Raw genomic sequence first — 24,401 nt, forward strand, 5'->3', positions numbered from 1 at the left:
TTGGAGAATCTACCGTAATATGTGCCAGGCGAAGCTAGACACTGTACCTTGGCTGCGAGCGTGTGTCGTCAATCTATGGCCCTTTTGGCACGCCTCATTCAAAACGGCTTCACTGGTGAAGCTAAAATCGGTGAAAGCCAGAAAAACTGGTTTTTTCTCGGCTTCTAGTTCATTTTAACATCGGCTTACAAAACGGCTTCACACTACAGTGCCTCGATTTACGCAAAATAGATGAAGCAGAAGTCGACATAAGCCGTGCCAAAGAGGCCCTGTATATGATCACCAGTACCAACTGGTTCCGAATGTGTTTTCTTGTGGTTCTCATGTGCTACTACTGAGAGAGTGCTCAGAGTGACCAGCAAGAGTCCGTCGTCCATGGCGAGCGCCAAGACGAAGCTGCAGCTGCAGGAGAGGGTCCCGCTCCCCCGCACGGCATGGAAGCTGGCCGACCTCGCCGTTCTCTTCCTGCTCCTGGCCCTCCTCGCTCACCGTGTGTCCTCGCTGATGGTGGCCAGCGGCGGCGGCGCGGCGTGGTGCTGGCTCGCTGCGCTCATCTGCGAGGCGTGGTTCACGGTGGTGTGGCTCATCAACATGAACGCCAAGTGGAACCCGGTCCGCTTCGACACGCACCCTGAACGCCTCGCGCAACGGTGAGTGGTGGTGGTGGCAAGACTAAGCTAGGTTTCCAGTACGTAGCTTTTTTTTGCTTCGTCAACTCAATCTGATGCGTTTAATAATGTTTTATTTGTCGTCAGCAGCACCGACGAGCTGCCGGCGGTGGACATGTTCGTGACGACAGCGGACCCGAGGCTGGAGCCGCCGGTGGTGACGGTGAACACGGTGCTGTCGCTGCTGGCGCTGGACTATCCCGCGGGGAAGCTCTCGTGCTACGTCTCCGACGACGGGTGCTCGGCGGTGACCTGCTACGCGCTGCGCGAGGCCGCCGAGTTCGCCAAGCTCTGGGTGCCCTTCTGCAAGAAGCACAGCGTCAAGGTCAGGGCCCCCTTCGTGTACTTCTCCTCCAGCGGCGCGGCGGAGCGTGGTGGGGCCGCCGCCGACGCCAAGTTCTTGCGCGCTTGGACACTCGTGAAGGTAAAGCTAAAGCTAGCTACTGTTTTTTTTTCTGCAGTCACTAACATCGTGTTGCATGTAGAACGCGTATGAGGAGTTGTTCCGCCGGATTGAGAACGCCGAAGAGGACTCTCTAGTCCGGCACGGCGACGGCTTGTTCGCCGAGTTCGTGGGCGCTGAGCGCGGGAACCACCCGACCATAATCAAGGTAGAAACCAACTGATCACGCCTCATATCATGGCAAAATACTAAACTCGTGAAACGAGTGCCCATCTCATTGCTTTGTTTTCTTGCTAACAAACATGGACACGTTCTTCTGCTGCCGCGAGTGTTCAGGTCCTGTGGGACAACAGCAGCAAGATCAACAGCAAGAGCAAGAGCAATCAGGAGGCAGACGATGCAATCCCAAGCCTCATATACGTCTCCAGGGAAAAGAGACCCACACAGCACCATCACTTCAAGGCCGGGGCCATGAACGTCCTGGTACGTCGTCGTCGGTGTTTAGTCCCATCTAACGGCAGTCCAGTAGCAAGAATTACAGGAAGTTCAGGCTCTCTCGAGGCGTGCCGCATATTGCCATCCATGGGTGTCAACGCCATGGCATGGCATCATCAGGATAAGCTCACTAACGAGTGATTGAGTGGTGAGGCCGGTCTCTCCAGAACCTGAACATTCGTCCCTTGTGGCATGTGGCCTGTGCTGTGCAGACGAGGGTGTCCGCGGTGGTGACCAACGCTCCCATCATGCTGAACGTGGACTGCGACATGTTCGCGAACAACCCGCAGGTGGCCCTCCACGCCATGTGCCTCCTCCTCGGATTCGACGACGAGCTCCACAGCGGCTTCGTTCAGGCGCCGCAGAAGTTCTACGGCGGCCTCAAGGACGATCCTTTCGGCAACCAGATGAAGGTTATATACGAGGTACTACAGTCGTACAGATCACACTATCATTATCATATGATGAGTAGTAGTACTCGATCACTAAGAGTACACTGTAGTGTTTGTTATTATTATATATATAAGTACTACTCAAAACAACAAGCGATTGACGTTATTAGCTTATCTATATCCACAATTTTGTCGTCTGTGCTGTGAGCTTACGTAGAAAGTTGGGCTTGGAGTTGCCGGACTTCAAGGCATATTTTACGGCGGGACAGGGTGCTTTCACCGTAGGAAAGTCATCTACGGCGTGCCACCAGACTCGACCACCACCATCGGCATCAAAGGTGAAAATCTCGGGGGAAAACCTGTCGAAAACCATGACTGCTCCCCGGTGTATTCTGATTCAGTTCCATGCATTTAACTACTACATACTCTGGCAGATTCACCATCTTACAAGGAGCTGCAGAAGAAGTTTGGCAGCTCGAAACAACTGATCGAGTCGGCGAGGAGTATCATTTCTGGGGACATGTTCAAGGCGCCAATGGTGGTGGCAGACGACCTAACGAGTCGCAGTCGAAGTGGCGAAACAAGTTTCTGCCTGCGCCTACGAGGCTGGCACGAGATGGGGTCAGGAGGTATCCATACATTCTACTACTGGTGTCCTTCACTTCACAGCATCTTCTTCCAGGTTTTGCTGCAACAGCGTGGTCATACATGCATGTTCTTTCCATTGCAGGTTGGCTGGGTGTACGGGTCGATGACCGAGGACATCCTGACCGGGCAGCGAATCCACGCCGCCGGCTGGAGGACGGCGTTGTTGGACCCCGACCCGCCGGCATTCCTCGGCGGCTCGCCCACCGGCGGACCGGGCAGCCTCACCCAGTACAAGAGGTGGGCCACGGGCGTGCTGGAGATATTCCTCAGCCGCCACAACCCATTCCTTCTCGCCGCGTTCAAGCACCTCGATTTCCGGCAGTGCGTCGCCTACCTAGTCATCGACGTGTGGGCCATCAGGGCACCCTTTGAGCTGTGCTACGCGTTGCTCGGACCTTACTGCATCATCGCAAACCACTCCTTCCTGCCAAAGGTACGGTAAAATCGATCTTTCTACCATCAGTACAATGTACAATTTATTTCTGGTGAAGCCTTCCCTGGAATTCTCATCTTGTTGTGAATTGTGAATTATGATGCAGGCGTCAGAGCCGGGTTTCGTCATCCCGCTGGCGCTGTTCCTGGCGTACAACGCGTACAACCTGGGCGAGTACATGGACTGCCGGCTGTCGGTGCGCGCCTGGTGGAACAACCACAGGATGCAGCGGATCGTGTCGTCGTCCGCCTGGCTGCTCGCGTTCCTCACCGTGGTCCTCAAGACGCTGGGCCTGTCGGAGACGGTGTTCGAGGTGACACGCAAGGAGCAGTCCGACGGCGGCGCGAACGACGACGCCGACCCGGGGCGGTTCACCTTTGATTCGTCGCCGGTGTTCGTCCCGCCGACAGCGCTCACGATGCTGAGCATCGTCGCCGTCGCCGTGGGAGCGTGGAGGCTGCTGGTCGCCGGTGCGGGGGAAGACGTGCCCACCGGTGGCCCGGGCGTCGGGGAGCTCGTGTGCTGCGGTTGGCTGGTGCTCTGCTTCTGGCCGTTCGTGAGGGGGCTCGTCAGCAGGGGAAGCTACGGCATCCCCTGGAGCGTCAGGCTCAAGGCTGCCCTGCTCGTGGCCGCGTTCGTGCACTTGTCCACACGGAAGTAACTTTCAACCGGCGTCAGAATATGCAATGGTTGATGTGACGGGAATCAATTAATCATCTAGGAAACACGTACAAATCTCATTGGATACTTAATTATATTGTCATCAATCCGACAAAACCCACTTATGGGCATAGATGCACTTTCAAAGGCGACACTAGCCGGAGACAGCTTCTTCGTCGAGTGTCCCAGACTTTATCGAGTACGTTTAATCGGGCGCTCGGCAAAGAGGCTATTTGTCGAATGCCAAAGAGAAAACACTCTGCAAACAACTGGCAATCAGCAAAGAGGTGGTTTGCCGAGTGCCGAGCACTCAGTAAATAATAACACTCGACAAAGAGGTGGATTGCCGAGTATCAGGATAAGACACTCGGCAAAGAGCCGCCTCCATTAACGGCCGGCAGACGCCATTAATCCTTTGACGAGTGTCTTATCCTGACACTCGGACAAATAGGCTCTTTGCCGAGTGTTATTTTTTGACACTCGGCAAACCATATTTTTTTCACTTTTGACCTCTAAACTTTTTCTGCAGTCCTCATACAATACCTGGTATTCCATGTTCCAATGTGGCATATTTCTCGAACTTTTTCTATATTTCTTTAATTTATTTCATTTAATTGATTTTTCTTGGATAATTCAAATTATAACTGCTAGTTGTTCAAATAATGAAAAAATGATATTCATATTATTTAGTATAATGTGAGGCCGTATCCAGGAACAGACCACCAATTTCGAACATCTTGTTCACGAAACATGATCACGAACTTGCGGTCGAGTTGTTTTAAAATTCTATAAAAAGCAAACGAAGTTCGAAAATCATGAAACTTGTCAAGATGTCATGATATCATATGTGGAGGCTATGATAAAAAAATTACGAAGGTTTTGCGCAAGTTGTCACGTACGATGATTGCAAACCGAAGAATCTCCGAAGAAGTTTCATGATTTCGTGAAGAGGGCGAATGAGGTGGTAAGCATCGTACGTGACAAACTTGTGCGAAACCTCCTCAATTTTTATCACATCCTCCACATATGATATCTTAACATCTTGATAAGTTTCATGATTTTTGGACTTCGTTTGCTTTTTATAGAATTTAAAAACAACTCGACTGCAAGTTCGTGGTCATGTTTCGTGAACAAGATGTTCGAAATTGATGGTCTGTTCCTGGATACGGCCTCACATTATACTAAATAACATGAATATTATTTTTTCATTCATTTTTTCATTATTCGAATGACTAGCAGTTATAATTTGAATTATCCAAGAAAATTCAATTAAATAGAATAAATTAAAGAAATATAGAAAAAGTCCGAGAAATATGCTACATTGGAACATGGAGTACCAGGTATTGTATGAGGACTGTAGAAAAAGTTTGGAGGTCAAAAGTAAAAAAAAAATATGGTTTGCCGAGTGTCAAAAAATGATACTCGACGAAGGAGCCTCTTCGCCGAGTGTCAGGACGGCCGGCACTCGACAAAGATTTTTTAAAAATTCAAAAATACTTTGCCGAGTGCCAGATCAGGGGCACTCGTCAAAGAAATTTTTTTAAAAAAAACCCCCACTTTGCTGAGAGCCAGGGCAGGTGGCACTCGGCAAATAATAATAAAAAATAAAAAAACCTTTGCCAAGTGCCTAGATCTGAGGCACTCGGCAAAGAATTAAAAAAACCTTTGTCGAGTGCTAGATCGGGGGCACTCGGCAAAGGGGGAATTTAACCCCACCGGCTGGGCCGGCCCACACACACCGCACACACGCACGCGCCAGCGCCGTCGTCGCCCGCCCGACTGGCGCCAATGCCGCCCCCCGCACCGCGCCGGGCCGCCGAAGGAGGAGGAGAAAGAGAGGAGGAGGAGAGGAGGAGAGGAGGATGGAGGAAGAGAAGGAGGCCGCCGAAGCAACCACGCCTTCGTATACGGCCATCTCGGTCGCCATTCTGCAGTGGTGAGCCCCTATGCCGTCTCCGCCTGATGGATGTGGATGCATGAATAGATTAAGATGTCCTAGGTTAGGGTGCCTTCGTGGATGCTATTTATGGTGCATAGTTGCAAATCTGAGGTTTAGCATGGATGGATTGTGGATGCATGGATTGATGTTTGTCATAAATTAATATAGCTTATGGAATATATTAGTAATGGGATACAGATCCTGAATTTGTAATCCCTGATCCTTGCCTTATCCTGATTATGTTGCTAGGTGTTCCTTACATAATCTTGTGCATGTCGGCCATCGTGCCATTCATATATATGTGCATGTCGGCCATCGTGCCGTTGGTTTTCTTGCAGGTTTTGGAAACCTCACCATGCAGGGGAGGTGCTGCCGAAATTTTGTATTGACAGTTTTATGTTTCTTTTTTTACAGAAAAGAGCCCGTCGGAGCAGAAGCCGGAGTACCTCTGTGACCCCGATCGCCTTCCTCGCCGTTGTGGGTCTGCCTGCACCGCGTCGCCTCGCCACTACACCGACCCGCCATGGCCCCTGCTAGCCTGAATCCACCACCACCCTAGGTATAACCTCTCTTTCCGTATCATGGTCATATATCATGTAACCCAGTTAGGCATCTCCCGTTCGAAAGATATATGGTTGGAAATATGCAGATATTCCATATCTAAAACCAGTATCTGTTTTAAATTGTCCACGTTTTTTGGATAGCCCGCGAATGCGTAGGTGGGGTTAGTTTCCATGGTCTGCTCCGATCCGAGATAGAGTTTCAAGCATCATCTTCCTTTTGTTCTCCGGATACACACTCTCCCTAGCAGGACGTGTATTTGGAGAACAGCAGGGGAGGTGCTGCCGAAATTCTGTCTCGGATAGGAGTAGAGCCTGGAAACTAACCTCATCTACGAATCCTCGTGTGGGATTAGGGCCTATCCTCACCTATTAGATAGTAGGAACATCGTGTAGATGCAATTGATGTTTATATTAGTCGTCGCTATATATGTTAGAGGATGGAGGACCGTGAGTGGATGTACACGGGCCACGCAAGTCAGGGTCAGGTCACCAATGAATGGATCGACAAGACTGATGCTTTCTTGGAATGAGCATTTGGCGTGGCTGCTAAAGGAGCGAGTAGAATTTGTTGTCCCTGTAGCAAATGTGCAAACATGAAAAGACAAACGAAGAAGGTCATGGGGGAACATCTTTGAAAGAATGGATTTACGGCAGACTATACCCGGTGGGTCTACCATGGTGAAGCTGATCGTATGAGAGAGGAGGTGGTGAGACCACGCGTCGAGGATTGTGATGCTGATGTCGGGGTAGCAGACATGTTAAATGACTATCACGAGGCACAGTTCACTGAAGGACGTACTGGAGGAGGAGCCAGAGGCAACCACAAAGGCGTTCTACGACATGTTTGCCGCGGCATAGAAACCCCTTCATGGCCAAACAAAGGTTTCTCAACTAGATGCCATTGGACGCATAATGGCGTTAAAGTCCTAGTATAGCCTGAGTCGAGACGCCTTTGACGGTATGTTGACAGTTATTGGCAGCCTGCTTCCAGAGGGTCACCTTCTGCCAAAGAGCATGCACGAGTCACAGAAACTCCTTCGTGCACTTAAGATGCCGTATAAGCAGATACATACTTGCCCAAAGGGGTGCGTCCTATTTAGGAAAGAATACGTGGAAGCAAAGTACTGTCCAAAGTATAAATCCTCTAGGTTCCTGGAGGTAGATTCTAGTGATGACCAGAAGAGGACAGCTTGATATTCCCATGACAATCCTATGGCACCTTCCGTTCATACCGAGGATCCAACGGCTATACATGATCCGAGGAATCCGCAAAACAGATGATATGGCATAAAAATGGCAAATGATACAATCCTGATAGGATGGTACATGCATCCGATGGTGAAGCATGGACCCACTTTGATGGCATTCATCATGAGAAAGCAAAAGATGCTCGTAATGTACGTGTTGTGCTAGCAACAGATGGGTTCAATCCTTATGGAATGATGGCTGCCCCATACACATGTTGGCTCGTGTTTGTTATCCCCCTCAATCTCCCCCCCCCAGCGTGTGCTTTCAACGACAGAGAACGTATTCTTGTCATTGATAATTCTTGGACACCTGGGGAATAATATGGGTGTGTTCATGGAGCCTGTGATTGATGAATTGGTCCTGTGCTTGGGAGGAAGGGGTATGGACATACGACCGAGCTACAAAGAAAAACTTCAAAATGCATGTTTGGTACCACTACTTCCCTGCATGACTTCCTGACGTATGAGATATTCTGCGCCTGGTGTGTTCACGGGAAGTTCACATGCCTAGTATGCAAGGAAGGTCCGAGGTTCATTTGGTTGTAGAAGGGTGGCAAGTATTCATTATTCGACAAGCATCGGCAATTCCTCCCTCTTGACCATGCATTTAGACGAGACATCAAGAACTTTACGAAAGGTGTCATAGTGATAGACCCTGCACCACCGGTAATGACTGATGCCGCGGTTCGTGAATAGATAGATGGTCTCGTGGTCAATCTAGAAGGTGGTTTTGTGGGATATGAAGAGCAACATATGTGGACTCATAAGTCGGGCTTGACTCGGCTCTCCTATTTTGATGACCTTCTCCTTCCAAACAACATTGATGTAATGCACACTGAAAAGAATGTCGCCGAGGCACTTTGGGCAACAATCATGGACATTCCTGACAAGTCAAAGGACAACGTTAAGGCTAGAGTGGATCTGGCAACATTATGCGATAGACCAAACCAACATATGAAGCCTCCTAGTCAGTGGCAAGACATGGAGAAGGCCTAAGGCCGATTTTGTCTTGAGCAAGCCCTAAAGGAGAGAAGTACTAGAATGGATCCAGACGTTAATGTCCTCTAATGGGTATGCAGCTAATCTGAGGAGGGAGTGAACTTATCTACTATGCGAGTCTTAGGGATGAAGAGTCATGACTACCACATATGGATTGAGCGGCTTCTTTCGACTGATGGTTCGAGGTTATGTCCCTGAGCATGCCTGGCTAGTGCTGGCAGAGTTGAGCTATTTCTTTCAGCCAGCTTTGTGCCAAGGAGTTATCTCGGACCATGATTACTGACTAGGAAAGAATGGCACCTGTGTTGCTCTGTAAGTTAGAGAAGATCTTTCCACCCGGCTTCTTCAATCCAATGCAGCACTTAATTTTACACCTCTCGTATGAGGCACGAATGGGGGGCCCGTGTAGGGCCGTTGGTGCTATCCAATCGAGAGATATCTAAAGGTTCTTTGAAAGAAATGTAGAAATAAATGCAAAATCGAGGCTTTCATTGCAGAGGCATACATTCTGGAGGAGGTGGCAAACTTCACAACAACATACTATGGTGACAACCTCCCTAGCATGCATAATCCAACCCATCGTTACAATGCTGGCGAAAATGAATCGAACCTCAGCCTTTTCTGAGGGCAACTCGGAAGCGTAAATGCATCGACCCCCAAGACCTTGAATCATGAAGAGTGGCATCATATCATGCTATACGTGTTGACCAACCTTGACGAAGTGACGCCATACATGCAGTAAGTTCTCAATGAACTTGTTAAATACGCCGTTACTATTCTGCATCCAACCCCTTGTTTCTTGTTGGTACAGGGAATTTCTTCATGAATTCTGGCGTTAATCAAGGGATCCTACCGCGTAGCAGCTAGATACCCTTCTTAGATAGGGTGCGGGAAATGGAGTGCCCGATTTCATTTCTTGGTTCAAACGGAAGGTACCGTCCAATTTAGCTCGTACTTAGTTTGACATTCGAAGTTACTCGTACGTGCGAATAATATAACGATGTATCCTTGCTTAAGCTTGCAGGGCCAGAGGGATGCGTCTATGCATGCCGAGTTGAGGACAGGTTGCCGATGGCTTTGCCTATAGGGTCAAGTCATTTTCCAGTTATGACGTGAATGGATATCGCTTTCGCACAACAAGCTACGAGCAGAGTCGGTCCAATCGAAGAACCACAAGTTCCGGAGTTTTTACGCCTGGCGTTGATGAGGTCGAGTATTATGGAAGAATTGAAGAAATATACGAACTCAAGTTTCATGGTTCCAAACCTTTTAATCCCGTCATATTCAAATGCCATTGGTTTGATCTTGAAGCAACGAGACAGACATATTGTAATCTTGGTCTAGTCGAAATTCGATAGGATTCCATCTTACTAGGAGACGATGTCTATATTGTAGCCCAACAGCCCACGCAAGTTTATTATCTCTCATATGTGTGTCAAACCAAAAGGCATCTTAAGGGTTGGGATTAAAGATGGCAACATGGGAATTCCCCGTCGGGGGATATGCCACCATCCCCATCCCCGCGGGGAAGAATTTTCCCCGTCCCCGTCCCCGTCCCCAGTGAACATTGACGGGGAACATTTCTTCTCCATCCCCGTTCCCCGTCGGGGATTTAATCCCCGTGGGGATCCCCGTCCCCGAACTCAGTATCAAATAAATTTGAGAAACATAAGAAAATTTACAGAAATATATCACAGATTCACGGTACAAAAAGTTTAAGCAATCCATTCCAATAGCAAGGCAACAAGGCTGCAGCAACATTGCACTTGTACTAGCACAACAGCACACTAGCTCTCGAGGCGTCTAGCACACACAGAGCAAAAAAACATAGCGATATATGCACAAATCACAAGATTTCAAGGCACCTAGCCACATACACAGGCATAGGATACAAACACAAAGAAGCAAAGAGAACACACTACTCCAGCTCTAGCAACACCAGTAGGCCAACCGGCGAGGAAAACTGGCTGCAGACTGGTGCTGGCAGCCGAACACGGAGAGACGTAGGGAGTACACCGCGGCTGCAGACCGGCCTCCAGGGATGCTGGCAGCCGGACACGGAGAGAGCCAGGGACACCGCGGCTGGACACGTCGTTCTCGTCAAGAGCCTGAGACTATGTGTTATTGGGCAGAGATCTGGTGGAGGCGGACAGGGGCACCGCACAGCCGCACAGAGCGAGCGGCGGCCGGCTTCTACGGAGTGGAGAGAATGGATAGGGTTGTGGAGTGTGGAATTAGGGTTTAATGGCGCGTATATATACTCTCAGCCAGTACCTGGGCCTTTACATGGGCCTGGTCGCCTGGTTGCTGAAGCGCGGTGCCGCGATACTGCTTGATGGGGCGGGTCTGCGGGGATCGGAGCCGGGACAGCCAAACCATCCCCGTCCCCGTGATCCCCGACGGGGAATGATTTTCTACCAAATTCATCCCCGTGGGGAGCATTTTGGCTGCATCCCCGTCCCCTAATAGGTGAATTCCCCGCGGGGAAATCGGGGATCGGGGCCCCATTGCCATCTTTAGTTGGGATATTGTGCACAAGGGTATCGCCACACAGTAAAGTGCTTGTCCTAAATGATGAAGATTGCAACTTAGACCCAAACACATATGACGAAGAGTTCTTTCAAGAAGAGGGACTAGAAGGGAGGTTTGAGATAGACTTAACCGAAGCGATCGGAATGGAAGTAGACAATGAAACAGTTATTGAAGAGGACGCTAGAGATGAGGTGCAAAATATGAAGGACTTACAAATGCTTGAGCGATTACATTTAGACAATGACAATGGCAACATTGCTTATTCGGATAGTGTTCATTTTTCAACATGATTGATAGTGATGATGAGACTTATGATGCAGCTAATCCCGATCATAAAGATTATTTCTAATACATGTAATACTATTTTATTTTGTAATTACGTTTTGTTTATTTTGCATCTCTTTCTAAGTACTTCTTGTTTATCTATGCTTATTGGTTTACTCTTTTTAATTACAGGTGATTGAACAAAGATGGTGGGCGGTGGGATGAGGAAGCTAACGTCCTTGTACCAAAGGACAAGCACCGCTGCACCGGGGGAGAGTAGGAGGAGGAGGAGAAGCTGCAGGAGGGAGCCATCGCCTGCCACCCCATCGCATGAGGAGGAGGAGGAGGAGCAGGTGCCCCAGGAGGACACCGAGGAGGCGCAGGAGGACGTGTAGGAGGACGAGGAGGAGGAGGCGACAGCAGGGGGTTCCGCTTCCTCTAGTTCATCGAGCGTCTACTTGTGAGGTCCTGTGAGCCTCCCTCAGTGACCGGTATCTCGTGAGAGACGCCCGCTGATTTGACCCGAGGGGAAAAAGTAAGTAACTTTAGATGTTATCACAACTTTATATGATATGTTGAAAATCAAAATAGAAACTAATAATTTTTCTTAATCACTTGAGCAGGAACTGGACGATTGTGGCGAGTGGAGGTGCTCACACATGCCAAGTCAATGGCATCCTCGATCTTCTGTGCAAGGAGCATTTCCCTAGCCTGGTTGAGTACGCCGGAGCGACGGGGCCAGCCTACTCATTTGACCACTACGCCACCACCCCCGATGCTGCAGATCGGGCCCGCAGGGTATTCAACAACAAGGCGGAGCGGGTGAAGCAAGAGCTGTGGGTAAGTCCACCTCGTACTACATTGCTCAATACATCGCATTCATTGGACATTCTTGAAATAATGAATGGATATATCATGTTTGTATGTAGGATTTCTTTAGATGCCAGGACAGACATGAGGCTAGGGCGGATGCGGTGGCTACCAAATGCTGCAAAAAACTTATCGTGGGCATGCATTACGAGGCGCGCATCCAGGTCGCCGTAACTTACCACGGGGCCGTCCTTGGAACAAAGGTCACCAAAAGGGACGCAAGGAGCATGACGCTGACCCGGGACCAGTACCTGCAGGTAAATACAGAACATTAATACTGATTCCTTTTGAGATTAAGTAGGCTTAATTTCATCTTCTGATATGTCATGTACTTGATGGCCTATAGATGATTCCTTATTGGTGCACCACGCATCCCTAGTGCTAGGAACAGATGGTGGACAAGTGGTGCTCACTGTGAGTGGGAGGAGACGCACAACTTATGCCGAGAGCGGCGTTTGATGATGCCAGGTATAGCACACCATCAAGGCAGCCGCAGCCTTAGCGGATACGCAGAAACATGGGTATGTGAATTCATTTATTTATTCTAACGCTTAGTTCTGCATGATTTCTAATCATCTTGCTATTTTTCTCGTAGTCGGCGTCACATGGTGTCCAGCCTTGCTCCATCTTCAAGGCATTTGCTATGGCCCACAAGGGCAAGGCGACGTCCGACGTCGACTACAACCCGGAGGATGGGCCCGAGGCATATAGCAATGCAACCGTCCACAGCCGCCTCAGTGAGTACACATTGATGGCAAGGGAGGTCCATGGGCCACAATATGATCTGAGCAACGAGGACCTTGATGGAGAAGTCGTCATGAGGGTGGGAGGAGGCAAGAACCATGGGCGGTATTGGATTGGTGACGACGCAATTGACTCAGCCGCTACTCCCAGTCTCTCCCAGATTTGAGCAAGCAGCACGAGTAGGAGCCTAGCCATACGACCTCGGCAGGACACTTCACACCACCGGGTGGAGGCACTCGAGGTTATTCCTGGTTTATTCGTTGTTCATTGGTTTTTTCATACCTTTCCTTTGCATTATTGTGACATTGGGGTGAATATATTGTAGGCCCAGCTGGAACAAGAGAGGAGGATACGGGAGCAGATGCAGGCAAAGATGGAGAGGGTGGAGGCCGAGCGAGAGGCCGAGCAGCGGAGGATGGCAGGAGATTCTTCAGTACATGCAAAGTCTTGGCGCCGGTACGGGTGTAGTTCCGCCACCTTCACTATTCGCTCCACCTCCACCTCCAACTCCTCACTATTCTACTCCTGTGAGTATAAATGTTTTAGTTTGTATGTTCATGCTTTATGGTCAAATCTAGTGGAGTATGAAAGTTTTATTCATGTATGGTATATATTTATCTTGTCTCACACATGCAATCTCTTCTTCTTTGTGTAGAATCAATCGGCGGCATCGAACGATCCTCATGCTTCAGCGAATCCTTCACCAAATCAGTGATGATACTTGTGGTTGTTAATGGTACTTCTATTTGCAATTGTGGTTGACGATGATGGAGCACTTGAATTGCTTGTGAACTTATTTATGATATATTGTGAGACATGTGACGTTTGTGATATATATGTGACGTTTGTGATATATATGTGACGTTTGTGATATATATGTGGTGTTGGTGATATATATGTGATGTTGATGATATATATGTGATGTTGGTGATGTTTGTTATATATATCTTCTGTTTGTTTAGATGGGATGTAAAAACAAATAAAAAGGTTGTTTTCAGTCACTTTACCGAGTGCAATGGCCATGACACTCGGCAAAGTGTGTAGGGTTATGAGGATGCTATGCTAGCCGGAAAAACAAAAATTTCGACCTCATAAACTAAGATCTACTGCTAGTTATAGATCATGGAATTACCACTAGACGCACAGGTGCAGCGGAAGCGACTCGATGTAGTCGAACGCGTCGTAGCAGTGCCATGCAGTTGCGAGGTCGTCCGTCCGTCCGTCCCCTTCGTGCGGTTCGTCCTTGTGCTCTAGATGCAGCACCTCCGAGGTATCCACACGTATAGGGAGGAAGCATTGCGCCTCCGGACTGCTAGGTCCGCGAGGAGCAGCAGGTGCGGGAGTAGGATGGGCGGCGGTGGCTGCAAAAAGGTGTGGATTTATTTGCCCCGTTGCCCACCCCACATATTTATAGGCGTCCCTAATGAGCTTCCGAGTTGGAGGCCCATTAGTAACCCTAAGCCTTGTCTAATTTAGGATCCAATCCGAACTAGGCTTCCAGCCCCTTAAGCGTGCGACCCTATGGGTTCACGCACACATAGACATGGCCCGAGTACTCCTACTCGGCCATTAGTTGATAGCGGCCTCTAGCAAGGCATGTCAACTCCTATGCGTACGCAAAGATCATATCAGACGAACCACCACAAAACCACATACTTGTTATTCCCTTGCCTCACGATATTTGGTCCAACTCATAGGTAAACACTTAACCCAAGCATGGCCATGCTTTTCTTGATCTAATCATCAGAGTGATCCAGTGATATCTTTCTTATATATAGAGAGGGGCAAATTCCATCTTGATTGTCTATGTCTCATAGCATGTTTCCCGACAAACCTCGAAAATCACCTTTATAACTACCCTGTTACGGAGTAGCGTTTGATAGTCCCTGAGTAGGTCGTTTCATATCTTGAATACATACAACAATCTCAGGTCTAAGGACATAACGTACATGATGTGAATAGAGATAATAACGACATCTCACGTTGGGTCAGTCCAGCTCCATGTCATACATGTGCCCATATTATTAGTTTGACATCTCCATGTCTATGACTTGTGAAACATAGTCATCAACTAATAATGTGCTGATCCATTATTCATGTGTGTCCTCACACGAACTCTGACCAGGAACAACATTAGAATAACCATTCAAGTAAAAGAGTTTCACTAAATAATTCACATAATTGTTAATCGATACAGGTTGTCTTTAATGAAAATTCAATGAACTCATAATATATCATGGATACAAGGCAATATAATCATCTCTATGATTATCTCTAGGGCATACTCCTAACAAAGTGACTACCTGGGAACTGCCTGGGAACATGCTTTGCCGAGTGCAATGGCCATTGCACTCGGCAAACATCACAGATTTGCCGAGTGCCACGGGCCAGGCACTCGGCAAAGGTGGCCTATTTGCCGAGTGTCTTGTCGGCGGCACTCGACAAAGTGGCCACCTTTGTCGAGTGTCTAAGTCAACGGCACTCGGCAAAGCGGGTACCTTTGCCGAGTGCTTGACCTTGACACTCGGCAAAGCCACCGTCACGGTGGCGCTCGCCGTTATGACCACTTTTCTTTGCCGAGTGCCTGATAAAGTGCACTCTGCAAAGAGGTCTTTGCCGATAAACTGTTTACCGAGCACCCTTTACCGAGCGTAACACTCAGCAAAGACTTTGCCGAGTGTATATCGGCCTTTGCCGAGTGCCTCAGACACTCGGCAAAGAAGCCGCCTCTGGTAGTGCGGTCGGCATCTGGCTAGCCTCGTCGCCGCCCTAAACCTTCTAACCAGTATGTGATTTCGTGATCCCTACTGCTACGACTACGGGTGGATATTAGGACAATTGCATAGTCTAGATTCTTGTACCACAAATTGTACTTCACTTTTAGGACAGTTGTATTCTCCCTGTACATGACTCTCTCTCTCATAACGTTATAGTAACCTCAAGGTGGCTACAAAATATGTTATTTTGTAGCCAGCTATAGAGTAGTTGTTCTATATATATATATATATATATATATATATATATATATATATATATATATATATATATATATATATATATATATAGAACTACTATCCTGTAGCTGGCTACAGAATAACTTATTCTGTAGCCACTTTGAGTTATGATAATTACTATGTTAATTTACGAGATTATAGTAACTTCTTACTAAGTGGTTTAATATAACGTTATGGTAAATATCCCCATGTGTTATAGTAACCCAACTATCGTAAATATGTATTGACATTATGGTAAATTAGTATATAAAATTATAGTAAATGGAGATGGCTACAGAATAACTTATTTTATAGCCGGCTACTGAATAGCCTCTCCCTATATATATATATATATATATATATATATATATATATATATATATATATAGAACTACTATTCTGTAGTTGGCCATAGAATAACTTATTCTGTAGCCACTTTGAGTTACGATAATTACTATGTTAATTTACAGTAACTCCTTACTAAGTGGTTTACTATAACATTATGGTAAATATTCTCATGTGTTATAGTAACCCAACTATTGTAAATATGTATTGACATTATGGTAAATTAGTATATAAAATTATGGTAAATAGAGGTGGCTACAGAATAACTTATTTTGTAGCCGGCTGCTGAATAGCCTCTCCCTATATAGGGAGAGGCTATTCAGTAGCCAGCTACAGAATAAGTTATTCTGTAGCCACCTCCATTTACCATAATTTTATATACTAATTTACGATAATGTCAATATATATTTACTATAGTTGAGTTACTATAACACATAGGGATATTTACCATAACGTTATAGTAAACCACTTAGTAAGGAGTTACTATAATCTCATAAATTAACATAGTAATTATAGTAACCTCAAGGTGGCTACAAAATATGTTATTTTGTAGCCAGCTATAGAGTAGTTGTTCTATATATATATATATATATATATATATATATATATATATATATATATATATATATATATATATATATATATATATATATATAGAACTACTATCCTGTAGCTGGCTACAGAATAACTTATTCTGTAGCCACTTTGAGTTATGATAATTACTATGTTAATTTACGAGATTATAGTAACTTCTTACTAAGTGGTTTAATATAACGTTATGGTAAATATCCCCATGTGTTATAGTAACCCAACTATCGTAAATATGTATTGACATTATGGTAAATTAGTATATAAAATTATAGTAAATGGAGATGGCTACAGAATAACTTATTTTATAGCCGGCTACTGAATAGCCTCTCCCTATATATATATATATATATATATATATATATATATATATATATATATAGAACTACTATTCTGTAGTTGGCCATAGAATAACTTATTCTGTAGCCACTTTGAGTTACGATAATTACTATGTTAATTTACAGTAACTCCTTACTAAGTGGTTTACTATAACATTATGGTAAATATTCTCATGTGTTATAGTAACCCAACTATTGTAAATATGTATTGACATTATGGTAAATTAGTATATAAAATTATGGTAAATAGAGGTGGCTACAGAATAACTTATTTTGTAGCCGGCTGCTGAATAGCCTCTCCCTAGGGAGAGGCTATTCAGTAGCCAGCTACAGAATAAGTTATTCTGTAGCCACCTCCATTTACCATAATTTTATATACTAATTTACGATAATGTCAATATATATTTACTATAGTTGAGTTACTATAACACATAGGGATATTTACCATAACGTTATAGTAAACCACTTAGTAAGGAGTTACTATAATCTCATAAATTAACATAGTAATTATAGTAACCTCAAGGTGGCTACAAAATATGTTATTTTGTAGCCAGCTATAGAGTAGTTGTTCTATATATATATATATAGAACTACTATCCTGTAGCTGGCTACAGAATAACTTATTCTGTAGCCACTTTGAGTTATGATAATTACTATGTTAATTTACGAGATTATAGTAACTTCTTACTAAGTGGTTTAATATAACGTTATGGTAAATATCCCCATGTGTTATAGTAACCCAACTATCGTAAATATGTATTGACATTATGGTAAATTAGTATATAAAATTATAGTAAATGGAGATGGCTACAGAATAACTTATTTTATAGCCGGCTACTGAATAGCCTCTCCCTATATATATATATATATATATATATATATATATATATATATATATATATATATATATATATATAGAACTACTATTCTGTAGTTGGCCATAGAATAACTTATTCTGTAGCCACTTTGAGTTACGATAATTACTATGTTAATTTACAGTAACTCCTTACTAAGTGGTTTACTATAACATTATGGTAAATATTCTCATGTGTTATAGTAACCCAACTATTGTAAATATGTATTGACATTATGGTAAATTAGTATATAAAATTATGGTAAATAGAGGTGGCTACAGAATAACTTATTTTGTAGCCGGCTGCTGAATAGCCTCTCCCTATATATATATATATATATATATATATATATATATATATATATATATATATATATATATATATATATATATATATATATATATATATATATACACACGTAAACGGAAAATCAAAAGCTGCCTGGCCGCAAGCTGTCCGGCCGGTGCGGGAGCTCCCAGCAGTCTGGCACTGAGCAACAGAAGCACTAAGCCCTGTAGAGCTGTAAGATCGTGATCGGCACCACCAGCCACCGCAGATCTGCACGTCCTTGGAGACAAACGGGGCACTAGAGCCTCGCTGTCGCCGTCCTTGCTGGGTGCGTGGGCTTCCTCCGCGCGCTCGTGAGTAGCGACGAAGGCGGGGTGTGGGAGGGACGGACGGACTGTGGCGCTATGGACGAGGGTCGCCATGAAACGCCTCTCGAGCTGAGAAGGAAACGACGAATTGAAGACGATGGGTGCGGGGTGCCGTGCTGGACTATCCGGGTCCCGTGCTACCTAATTACGTCAGGATGGGAGGGGTATCCGTTTTGTATGCTATGGTATCTGATTATTACATGCATGGGATGTGATTGTGGCTGACGCGGAAACAAACACGATTTAAACCATACCCTTAAAAACACGATTTAAACCAAACATTTAACAGCATAAAATGGATTATTTTGCATGGGACCGAACCAAACGCTATCAAAGTGTTTGGGCATGGTATGGCGAGTCCAATCCTACAACGAATTGGAATAACCACGCATGAAATGCATGATGTGATTGTCAAATAATTCTCTAGGCCGCAAGTCATTAAGATAACCACGCAACCAGCTGAATTTCTTGTTCAACAACTGCCGCAGGAGTATATTTGCTAGTTATCGAAAAGCTCTCTTCCTATACATAAAAACAATAATGATTAGACCTGGGCGTCCGTCCGTCCGGACGGATCAACCCGCTCGCGCTGCTCACCTACATCGTGTGGCACCACTCGCCCGCATCACAAAAAAGAAAGAAAAGAAACCATGGATGCGCACTCCGCTCCGTATCCGTGGCCGCCGCAGGCGACACCACCGGTCGACGCCGCTGGCTCCACACCGTCCGCATCTCCGCCCCAGCCTCTCCTTCCTCTCTCTACCTCTCTCTCTCTCTCTCTCTCTCTACCTCCCAACCGACGTGGCCCAAAGCGCTGCCACCTCCGCGCGCTGCGCTCAATTGACCCGGTGGGGTGGCCGCTCGCCCACATCACGCGCCTCTGCCCTACTCTGCCTTGCTGCTCCTTCCACCAAATCCACTACGTGACAAGAGATCCGATGGTGGTGGGGACTGTGGCGCCGGCTGCAGGGGTTGTAGGGGGTTGCGTGTCCTACACGAAGGGGTCCCCGCCGGCCTCGTAGTAGGCAGAGTCCATCTGGTCAGATGTTGGCGTTGGTCGATGGTGGCAACGGCGCGGTTGCTCCGGTGAACTCCACATGCCAGCGAGCCTCCATTTCATAAGCAGCAAGGAGATGTTGCAATATGTTGAAAACGTATGTTGCAAGTGATTCAGATGTTTTCAGATGAATGTTGCAAAAGTATATCAGAATGTTGCATATGTTTCAATAGTTGTATACGTATGTTACAAAGGCCTGCTCACAATGTTTCATCTGTGTTTTTGAATGTATTGTTGCAAGTGTGTTTATCAAGATGTTTCATACGTTTCACACATATGTTGCAAGTGTTTTATCTAGATATTGCATATGTTTGTATTGGTTTTCAAGTGTTTTTCATGTGTTTTTGCAAGTGTTTCAGAAGCATGTTTCAAGTGTTTTATTTATCTTCAACTATGTTGCAAGTGTTACACCTGCATGTTTAAAGTACATTAGGTGCTGCACATGTTGCAATGCGTGTGAGAAACGGAGGGGACATGAGCGGTCCCCACGTGAGGCATGGTAGCGTGGCCCCGCATGGGCATGGGAAACCCAGGCGCAGGCTGGCCGGGGCCGTACTATTTTTTTTTTGCAAGCGCAAGATGTAGAGTGCTGGTGCGAGCGCAGGAAACTGCAACGCAGGGCGTCCAAACATGGGCCTCGGGCCGAACATCCGGGCTGCTAGTCATCCCGTAAAAAGGTACCCATGTGCACATCCATTTACGGGAAGCTATATACTTTGTGTGAAGGAGTCCCGCCTTCCAGAAGAAGCGGCCGGAGTTCTAATCCAGCTAGGGAATACATATTGGCCGTTGGACGTCGCTTGGGATGAAAACAAAAATGATAATTTCCAATTTTTGAAAATCAGTTTTCGAGTTTTTTCTGATTTTCATGCCAAAACAAAAATGGTAGCGGTAATCAAAAAAATGAAAACGATAACGATAAAAATAATCGGAAACAAAAGCGAAAATAATTTTGTCCTCTTCCGACCATTTTCGAAGATTGCCGTATTTAGCCGATAATTTACCGTCGGTAGTTACCGATTCAAAGACCTTGAATCATAATTTATTTATAGACTATATATATCATATACTTTAGGTCTAGTTGGCCCACATCTAAACATCTCATCTGCACACGCAAGCACATAAGGCAAATATTTTTTTTTTTGAAAGGAACCATATGGCAACTATTTCATCTATATAGGAACAAGAATGCAATCAGCCAATCACGTACTGCATTCTAACTCTAGCCAGTCACCACGAACACGAACGGAATCTGGGGGTTTAGCTTGTTTGAGACATAAGGTGATGTGAACTGTGGTTTTAGCTTATGATATTATCAATTGTGGCTTTATTTATTACTATTGTCATTTGAGATAGGTTGAGTTTTATCGCTCTTCTCATGTTCTATGGTTTGACGTGTTTATTGTTTTCAAGGATATCGCTCTTATGGATTCCGATCATTATCGATGTATTTTCAGATCAACTACTACCGTTTTTGAAATTATCATAATATCGGTGCCGTATTCGTTTCCGTCGATTTCGTTTTCGAAAAACATATATGAAAATAAAAGTCATTTAACCTCCTGTCGATGGTTTCCGATCTTTTCCCATCGTTTTCATCCCTATACCCAGCCCGACGACGGGACCGCCCAGCCAATGATTCACCGGCAGTGCATGCACGTGATCTGTGGTCACGACGTCATGGATCACGTCGGAACATGGATTCTGCCCGGTCCAGCTATCTACCCGTGCCTACGCGCGCGTGTGCTATAGCTGCTACTGCTAGGCTGCTAGCTCGCCGTAGTTGTCGCGTAGCTGGATCCGATTGAATAATCTGCTGGGCAGAAGCTATGCTTATTCCTCCCTCCGTCAAGAGAAGAGGTCAGTTAAAAGTAGCCCAACTTTAACCAAATTTTTAATAAATAATATTATCTATGTCTTAAAATAAATTTATTATAAAAATATATTCTATAACTAATCTAATGATACTTATTTTGGTCTTATAAGTGTTAGTATATTTTTATATAATTTTAGTCAAAGTTGAAACTGTTTGATTTTTCGAAACGTGATAATTACAATTTTTTTTTATGGACGAGGGAGTAGCTAGCTAGAGCAAGCAATGCAAGCACGGCTGTCAAAGAAGGAGAGGCTCTCTTCGACTCTCCGATCCAACTCATCCAGGTCTCCATCAGCTCCTGCCGCGGCAAATAAAGCTGTCGCACGTGTACAGCCGCATGCGATAGATGCCGCAGTTTTATTTGGATGTTCTCAGTCCCCTGGATGTTCTGACGGAGCAATGGTTAATTGTTCAATTTGAGCATACGTCGGAAACTGCCATCTGTATCCGAGATGACTGGGTCCATTTGCACTGGGATCAGCGTAGCAGCCACGACAAACACGTACAAAAGGCTCGTCGCCGTCGATATACACCGGTGATCATGTGCGTGTTCCAAATTAAATCTAGAGTTCACTTTAGGTTCAAAAAAACACTGAATAATTATGAAAACTCACAGGGGCTGATATGAGAGAAGAGAGAAAGGGAGCTGAGAGAGTGTCGTCCCAAACCCTAACTCATGCTTATATACCTGGACATAAGTAACGGGCCTCCTGGGCCAATTGGGCCTCGTGCTTTTTTTTAGACAGGCTATTTTTGGACCGTCTGCGTACATAAAATGACTGTCTCCGTAAATCGATTTTGCGAGATGGTCAATTTTGAGTGTCTCCGTAAATAAAATGACCGTCTTCATTAAACGTCAGGTATTTTACAAGACACGTAACAATTCTGCCCGCCTCCAAAAATAAAAGAAGTGTGTCTGCTAAAATCATTTTTGTAGTAGTGATAAATAAAATAAAACAAGGACGAAGCTAGCAAGAGGCGATAAATAAAATGAGATATCTCGGAAAAGAACATAAAAATAGTCGAGGAAACATGGAACCATTTTCATCATGTTCTCATATCTATTTTCCTTTTTTTCATACCAATTTCACTCTTAAAAATAAGAGTGGTACCAAATTATAAAAAAGGGTCCTTTCGTGGAGATAACTTGAAAACCTTCCTGATTTCAAGATCATGGGCAAGCTAGCTTGTGTAACCAAGTTCTTAAAACCAGCTAGCCAGATCTGCTCTCCTTTGCAAAGAATAAGTATATCTCTGTTGAAAAAGTCTGCAACCAAGATGATATCAACCAACTTCTCCACCTGCAAGTTTCAGAAATAACCTTCACACAACTTCAAATCATGTCACAGAAAGTGGAAGAATTGCAGCTGAATAATGATAGTGACACCTCGAAGTGTATCTAGGGCTCCAATTTTGTGCCATCAAGTGCTTACAACAGGCCCTGATAGGCCATTCACAGATACATGAGTCTTACCAGTGGCTATTGGATTGCTTTTGTCAGCCAAAGCACAGAGTCTTTTTCTGGTTGCTCATCAAGAAAAGACTAAGCACGAGAAATATCTTGAAAAGAAGAAATATGCATCTACCTTCTTGCAGTTGTGTCCTGTGTAATCAAGATGCCGAGGAGACTATCTATACAACACCTCTTTCTCCAATGTCAGTTTCGAAAGCAATGTCGGGAGATTATCAACTTAGACATCCCCCCAAATGCAGACTTCCCTGAAATCACAAGTTACCTCAAAGATAGACTATAGCCCCAATTCTTCATGGTAACAGTGATACTACTTTGTTGGCCAATTTGGACAGCACGGAATAGTCATATTTTTAATGGAATTCGTCCGATTTTAGCAGCCTACCGGCTTACTTTCTTCAGGGAATTGCTATTGCTCTCCCATAGGGTCAATTCAAGACTTTTCAACACCTTTTGATCAATAGATACAGACTCTGGTGTAATTAGTAGGCTTTGTCTTATTTTCTTTTTGTTTCGTTCTTTGTTTCTTGAATTCCTTCTTTGTTAAACTCTTGTAATCTTTGTTTATTCGCTATAATATATTCATTGTAGAGGAGCAGCCCCCTCTAGGTTGCTTAAAAAAACATAAATAAATATAGAAAACAACACATGAGCCAAGTTAAAGGGGGGGGGGGGGGGGGGGGGGGGGGGGGGGGTGCTATACTCGGGAACCAACTGACTATTTTGTAAGGATCCAAGTAAAAAAGGAGGGGGGCGGGGAAAGGGAAATCAGTTCTCGGATTTATTTGGATTTGAATGCTGATCAAATTGATGTTGATGTTGTTGAATGGATATGAGTCTTCACCGATTTTGCTGTTTGTGATGCCGTGAAGCGCCTGTCTATGTATGCACGTTGTTCCACGGGGTTATCCATGTACTATGGAGTGAAATCCATAGTTTGTTTGATACTATGACGTAACTTTTTACCTACTAGGAGTATTCGAGTATTAAAAAATATGGCTCATAAGGCCTTCCACAATGTGATAGTGGTGCCCAAAAATCACTGGCATCGACGTTTGAATTCTAGCACCACGCCAGTCAGCTCACAGTGGTGGACAACAACAAGCATCACTTGTGGGACGTGCCAATCTAGTTAAAAGTAAATAAAAGAACAGATGGTGTACTCAGCCAGCCACCTGAAGAGGTTGCAGTTCGCACTTGTCGTCTTCGTCTCCATAACCATTAATGGTCAATGTTTGTTTTCAACTACAATGTTTGTTTTGGTCTTTTCTTCATATGACAAAGTGAAAGTAAATTTGTTCACAAATCTAGCATATCTCTCTTGTAGTTTATGAAACTACAAAAGATATATATAAGCTTTGTGAAC

At 45.1% G+C, this 24,401-nt stretch overlaps 1 pseudogene; it reads left to right on the forward strand.

Moving 5' to 3' along the window:
- Positions 1–298: 298 nt before the first annotated feature.
- Positions 299–3,838, forward strand: LOC136493020 (cellulose synthase-like protein H1; annotated as a pseudogene).
- Positions 3,839–24,401: the final 20,563 nt, after the last annotated feature.

This window comes from Miscanthus floridulus, chromosome 11 (assembly GCF_019320115.1).
Source record: "Miscanthus floridulus cultivar M001 chromosome 11, ASM1932011v1, whole genome shotgun sequence".
Taxonomy (NCBI): Eukaryota; Viridiplantae; Streptophyta; class Magnoliopsida; order Poales; family Poaceae; genus Miscanthus; species Miscanthus floridulus.